This window comes from Acomys russatus, chromosome 29, assembly GCF_903995435.1.
Source record: "Acomys russatus chromosome 29, mAcoRus1.1, whole genome shotgun sequence".
Taxonomy (NCBI): domain Eukaryota; kingdom Metazoa; phylum Chordata; class Mammalia; order Rodentia; family Muridae; genus Acomys; species Acomys russatus.
This window is the reverse complement of record NC_067165.1, coordinates 25,784,339-25,790,955: the sequence shown is the minus strand read 5'-3', so window position 1 is coordinate 25,790,955 and position 6,617 is coordinate 25,784,339.

Here is a 6,617-nt window from a genome sequence, read left to right as displayed (position 1 = left end):
GTGGGAGGGGAACTCCAACCCACCTACAAAACCTTCGAACCAAAGTTTATTCTATCTACAAGATGTGCAGAGGAAAAGTTAGAGACTGAGGGAAATGACCCACCAAAGCCTGGTCCAACCTGAGACTCACTGCATGGGACAGAGCCAGTCCCTGACACCATTCATGATGCTTTCCTATGTTTACAGACAGGAGCCTAACTTAACCTTTCTATCAGAGCCCCCTTCTCTCCCAGAAACTGATCAAATCAGATACTGAGACTCACAGCCAAGCATTAGGCAGAACTCAGGAGTCCTGTGGAAGAGTGGGAGGGAAGGATAGAAGGACCCGGAGCAGATAAGAATGCTGCAAGAAGACCAACAGAGTCAATTAACCCAGACCCATGGGGGCTTACAGAGATGGACACACCAACCAAAGAGCAGGCATGGACTGGACCTAGGCCCCCTACACATATGTAACCAGTGGGCAGTTTGATCTTCATGTGGGTCCCTTAGTAAGTTGAGTGGGTGCTGACTATGACACGGACTCTGTTGCCTGCTTTCAATCATGTCGCCCTAACCGGGCTGCCTTGCCTGGCCTCAGTGGATGAGGAGGAGCTCAGTCCTGATATGACTTGATGTGCTGGGGTGGCTTGGTCGTGGGCTCTTCTTTTCTGAAGACAGGGTGGGTAGGTGGAAAAGGCTGAGAGGGAGGGACTGGGAGGAGAGGAAGGAGAGGGCTACAATTGTGTTGTAAAGTGAATATATAAATCGAAAATAAAAGTAAAAGAACTCACAGGGAGAAAAAAACCCCTAAAAACTCTGACACCCAACTCCCACTTATTCCAAGTCAGGAGGGCAGGGCCAGGGCAACTTGAAGAACCCAGGCCTGTGGTTGTTATCCCATCGTCCAGAAGAGAAGGCAAAAGTGCAGAGAAGCCGAACACTTTAAGTCTCTGGGATAAATGGTGCCAGAACTGTCAGATGTCCACAGGCAAGAAGGGACTCTCCATGTAAATGTCACATTTTGTGCTCACACATCAGGATGCGAAATGGATGGCAGGGCTTCTGAAAGCATGCACCGCAGGAGAGAGAGAGAGGGGGAGAGAGAGAGAGAGAGAGGGGGGGGGGGGGGGAGAGAGAGAGAGCATTTCCTGACTGGGCTTGAGATGGAGAGTCTTTACACACAGCACTGAAGAAAAAAGACCCACAAAACACAGTGAAATAAAACAATGATAAATTATACTTCAAAATGATTTTTTTCCTGCACAGAAAGCATTATTAAGGGAACACGGAGATAAGCTAAGGACTAGGAGAAAATATCTGAGATTACATATCCAGTAAAGGATTTCTGTCTAAAATATGCAAAGCGACTTTAAAAATCAGTAGGGAAAAGACAGAACTGGCAAACATGGACTCCAAGAGACACACAGGAATACAAAGAAGCGGCAAATAGATGGTAAATCGAAAGCTAAAGCTACTCCCACCACTGCCAACTGGGTGCAATCGGTGCCGGTCACAACGGCTAAATAAGAGTTCCTGACAATAACATGTGCTGTCAAGGGCGTGGAGGCAGCTCTCAGTCATTGTGAGGGGAGACAAGACATGCAGCACGCACCAGCTGCTCCTTATGCTGTTAAACATTGCAGCAGTCCCACTCTTGAATCCATTTTAATTAATTAATTACGCTTTTTGAGACAGAGTTTCAGGTCACACCAGGTAGCTCTGGATGGTCTAGAATTTGCTAAGCGGACCAAGTTGGCCTCCGACTGAGATTCACTTACTTCTGCCTCCTGAGTGTCAGGAGTAAAGGTTGTGGGATACCATGCCTGACCTCAAGAGCTCAAGCTCCATTCTTAATTGTTAAACTCACCTCAAGTACCTTGAACCCAAATGCTTGTACTAAGAGATAAACAAATAACACAGTGGTAATGTTACTCAGTAATCAAAGGAAACGTACTATCTATGGGACATTTTTCTCTCTCTCACAAATGAATAGTAGTTTGTGCTGAGCTAAATGTGACTGTCCATGGGATGGGAACAAAGGTTGGTGGCCCAAGTCACACACTCCACTGTGCGCCAGTCAGTCAGTCTGCAGATTCTGAAACACTGCGGTGACCTTTCGGGGACCCTGAGCTCATGGTTTCTCCTGTCTAAGCATCATCTTTTGTGCACGTGGAGGCCAAGTGGTTTGTGGTACACGGTGCCAGGAAGGTTCATGCCCAGGACTTGACGGGGATGAGGTCGAGCAGCAGGAAAGCAGTTTTAGCAGTAGAGACGTGGGGTTTATCTGAGTCACAGACAGATAAATCCCACTGGCGTGAGGCTGAGCACAAGAGCTCTTTTCAACGTGTTGTTATGTGATTCCTTAAAGGCTTTTTGAAAAAAAAATTGTGTTGAGAATATCATTCATGTGTGTTTACATCATTTTCGCCTCCCCCCCACCAACTCCTCCCATGCACCACCTCAAATTCATGCTCTCTTATTCTCTAATTACTATTGTTACACATATCGTGTACGCGCATGTTTCAGACTGGCCACTTGAGATTGGGTAACCTATTATGAGGCTGGTATCTGGAGAAAATGGCTTTGCCACTGATTAGATGTAATGCTTCATCTTGGACGAGTCCTTGTGCAGTATTCCCCATGCACATAGACACGTCACCTGGTGTAGTCATTATAGAGGTCGTTATGGTTGGGGCATGGCCTCCTGTCATGTCTAGAGGATGCTATCTAGAAGCAGGTGTCCTGGCCCTCTGGCTTTCACAGTCTCCCTGTCCCCCCCTGTCCAAGTTGTTCCTTGAGCCTTAGGTGTAGTGGCTGCAATGTCAATATACCAATTGGTCCACAGTTACTCTTTGTGTTTTGACTAAGTGTAGGTCTCTGGAATAGTTCCCATCTGCTTCAAAGAGGGTTTTTTTTCCTTTGGTGAGGGGTGAGAACTGAACTTGCCTGGCTGTGCTCACGTGATTCCTCTTAGAGCTCTCACTTTGGAAAAGATGGAACTAAATTGACTGCAAGCAGACTAGCGGGTATTAGAGGTTTGGCATGGGAGAGGGTATGAATAGAAGGGACAGCAAGGGATGGGGTTCGCTGGGGTTCTAGAATTGTTCTTTAGCCTGTGATGGTTATCCCAAATGTATGTATGTTTCAATGTACATGCAACTGGACACTCCAAGTGTCAATTTTACTGCTCAATGGAAAATAAGCCATCTACGCAAGACATGTTCTGTTCCTGGGAGCACTCAGTGAGAGAGAGGCAGAGCTGTGGTCAGCCAGGTCCTGGTAGCTTCCAAACCCAAGTTCATAACCACTACATTCCAGTCCCTGAAGTGCTCCTTCCATTCCTCTTGGTTCCAGAAGTTTCCAGCTGTGGGGCTATAGCTGCCACTTGGGGCAGAGACCAGAGAGTGATGTCAGGGGCGATGGGCAACTCTTGGACAATCTGCCTGTCTCATCTCTCCAAACGTCAGGGATGCTGATGACTAAAGCTGTAAAGGTCTCAGACTGTATGCATTGGCTCCTGGCTCCTCTGTGTCCCAAAGGCCACACAGTACAGCCAGAGCCCTTGGAAGTTTCCTCCTGTTTGCCAGTACTGGCCTTTCAAACTTGCCTGGGAGCTGGGAGGATAAATTGGTGGGGCCTTTGTAGGGCAGTTTGACTCTTGTAACTAAGGACCTGGGTCTCTAGCGAGGCATTTCCTAGAAAGGGCAAAATAACCGTGTTTCTGGGCAGCCAGTACATTTGTCTTCTGGCAAGTTGCCTTGAATATGTGCTGTCTGGGGGATGCTTGATCCGAGGGTCTTTGTACCTCTGTCAGCATTGTTGTGCTGGGCTCGGGCTTGCATCAATTTGCTAGGGAGCCTCTGAAGGGAGGGGAGGAAGGCCCAAGTGCAGAGGAGAAAGAACACTGGTGTTTAAGGAGGGAAGCTACTATGCCAGGACAACACCCAGAGTAGGATGGAGCCAGGATTTTGGTCTGAACCTGCTGGATTGCAGGGACTGACATGGACCAGGGTCAGGAGGCCAGCTAGGCACTGGATACTGAAGGCTACAAAAAGAGGAGTCATTTTGGCTCCTGCACACCGGGCCTTTGCTCAACTGGTAGATCCTCAAGAAAGTTGACTACCCTCTCTGTCTAAAATGCCATCTTCTAGCCAGGTGTTGTAGCTCATGCCTGTAATCTCAGCACATGGCGTGGGCGTGTGGGGGAGGGGTAGGGACGGGGCAGGGGTGCGGGGAGAGAAAGAGGCCAGCCCGGGCTGTGTGATGACTTCTAGGCCAATCGGTATACACAGTGTAACTTGGTCGCAACAGTAGAGCTGAGGGAGTACAGTAGCCTATGTACTCACGAGAGCATCCTCACTCTTTGGTCCATGTAAGTTTACGTCACACTCATCACCGCGTCACAGCCTCTGGCACCATATACCTCACTCAGCTGCATCTGCCAGGCACCCCTTTGCTTCGGGCCATTTCTCCAGTCTCGGGCTCTCAGCAGGAGCTCCATGAACACTGGATGAACAAGCAGATGAACCAGGAATGTTGTACTTCTCTCCCTCCCCCCACGTAACTCATTTTGCAGAGGAAGAGAGTAAAGCTGGAGAAGAAATCCGTTTTGCTGAGGTTGCACCTCCTCCCTTGGGGTGGCGGCGGAGGTGGTGGTGGTGGGGGCGGGGCTGTACTCTTTGCCTCTGTATCAGGATTGGTCAGATCAGGGGAGACCCTGAGCTGAGGACAGAATAGAATCCTGGGGTCCAGGCCAGAGCAGAAGCTGTTCCTAGCTTCTCTCCCCCCCCCCACCCCCGTGGAGGGAGCGGTGGGTGTGTACATGCACATGCTGGGAGGGGTGGGAAGGTGTACATGAGGGTCTCCTCTATCACCCTCTCCTTAGGGATGGGGGAAGGGGTGCACCACAGAGGCTCAGCATCCCGAAGCTCGTTTGCTCTAATTTCATGATTCTTTAGGTCTTTTTTCTTGCTTGACAAGTATAGATTGGGAGATAATCGGAAGATCAATCTTCCTCCCTCTCCAAGCTCACCAGCCTCACTGCTCATCTGCCTTGACAACGTCCACGGGCGCTGATGGGCGGCTCTCACAGTCCGGGTGGTGCTTACAGAGGCTTTCAGTCTTGGATGTGGGGCTAGGGCCTGGGGAGGGCAGGTGCACGGTGGGGGGGGGGGAATGGGGTGGGGGTGGAGTGGGGGCAGGTATGGAGCTTGCAAGGCTGCAGGAGGTGATTCTCTCGACCACACGGGTGCTCTCAGGACCTCTGCCTTCCCCCACCATTCTCTGAGCGCATGGACCCTGGGTCCCTCCCTGCTACCCTTGAATAGATGGCTGGTTGTATGAGAGCATTGATGTGTAGGGGTGTAGTTTCAGATAGACCTAAGGAGACCCTAGCTTAGAACTCAGGCACAGAGCATTCTGGCCAGAGAACGGTAACTGTCAACCTGGCATGGCCAAGAATCGCCTGCAGGTAGTTTCCGTGCTGGATTGGGGCTCTAGGTGTGTCTATGGCGACCCAGCCTACCATGGGCGTCACCATTCCCCTAGACAGGGATCCTGAGCTGTATAAGAATTCAAAGATGTAACTAAGGATAAGAAAGCAAATGAGTGAGCATACATGTTAATTTCTCTTTACTCTTGGCCTTGGGTACGACGTGCCCAGCGGGTTGAAGCTCCCACGCTGACTTCCTTCCAATGACGGATTGTGAGTGGGAATGAACCTCTTTCTTTCTTCAGCCACTTTTTGTCACGGCATCTTGTCACAGCAGCAGAAGGGCAACCATGACAGCACCTTACCTGTACTAAGTTCCTTTAGTGCTCCGGCTAACCCTGTAAGGCCGGTGTTGTTCTTGAAGACGAACTAGACTCTTGTTGCTTTGTTGGACTTTTAGCTTGTATAGCTCAGTTTTCTTTATTTTGATGAAGTTTCTAAGTTTTTATTACTCTGTAGTGCAGCTAAGCAAGATTCCGTGTCATGCTGTTTGCTGACAGTTTCTGAAAATGGAGATAATTTAGGATTTCCTTCCTTCCTTTCCTCTCTCTCTCCCTCCCTCCCGTCCTTCTTCTCCCTCCCCCTCCCTCCCTCCCTCTCTCACTCTCTCTTTGTTTGTTTGTTTTTCTTTCTTTCTTGGTTTTTCAAGACAGGATTTCTCTATTTCTTCTGGCTATCCTGGAACTTGCTCTGTAGACCAGGCTGACCTCAACTCAGAGACCCATTTGCCTCTCTCTGCCTCCCGAGTGCTGGGATTAAAGGTGTGGGCCACCATGCCCGGCTAGCTAGTATTTATCAGTGAATCACAACCAAGGGGCAAGCAGTAATATAAAAGCGGAATTTTCCCTCTCTGAGCCTCAGTTTCCTCATGTGAGCAGTAGAGATTACAGTTCATGAGTGACAAAAACTGGCTCAGTCCTGGGACACGATGGCTACTCTGCTGGTTCCCTGGTTGCACCTGGCCCAGCCTGCCACATTTAAGACCAAACCTTTCCAGTCTGTGGCATCCCTCTGCCCTCAGCCCTGAGAGGTTTCAGCTCTCGCCTAGAGTGCTTCAGGGCAAAGAAGAAGTAGCCTCCTTCATAAAGACTGAACATCAGCCAGGTGAGGCCCTGTGATTTCTAAAGCTTCCTCATCTGCTGTC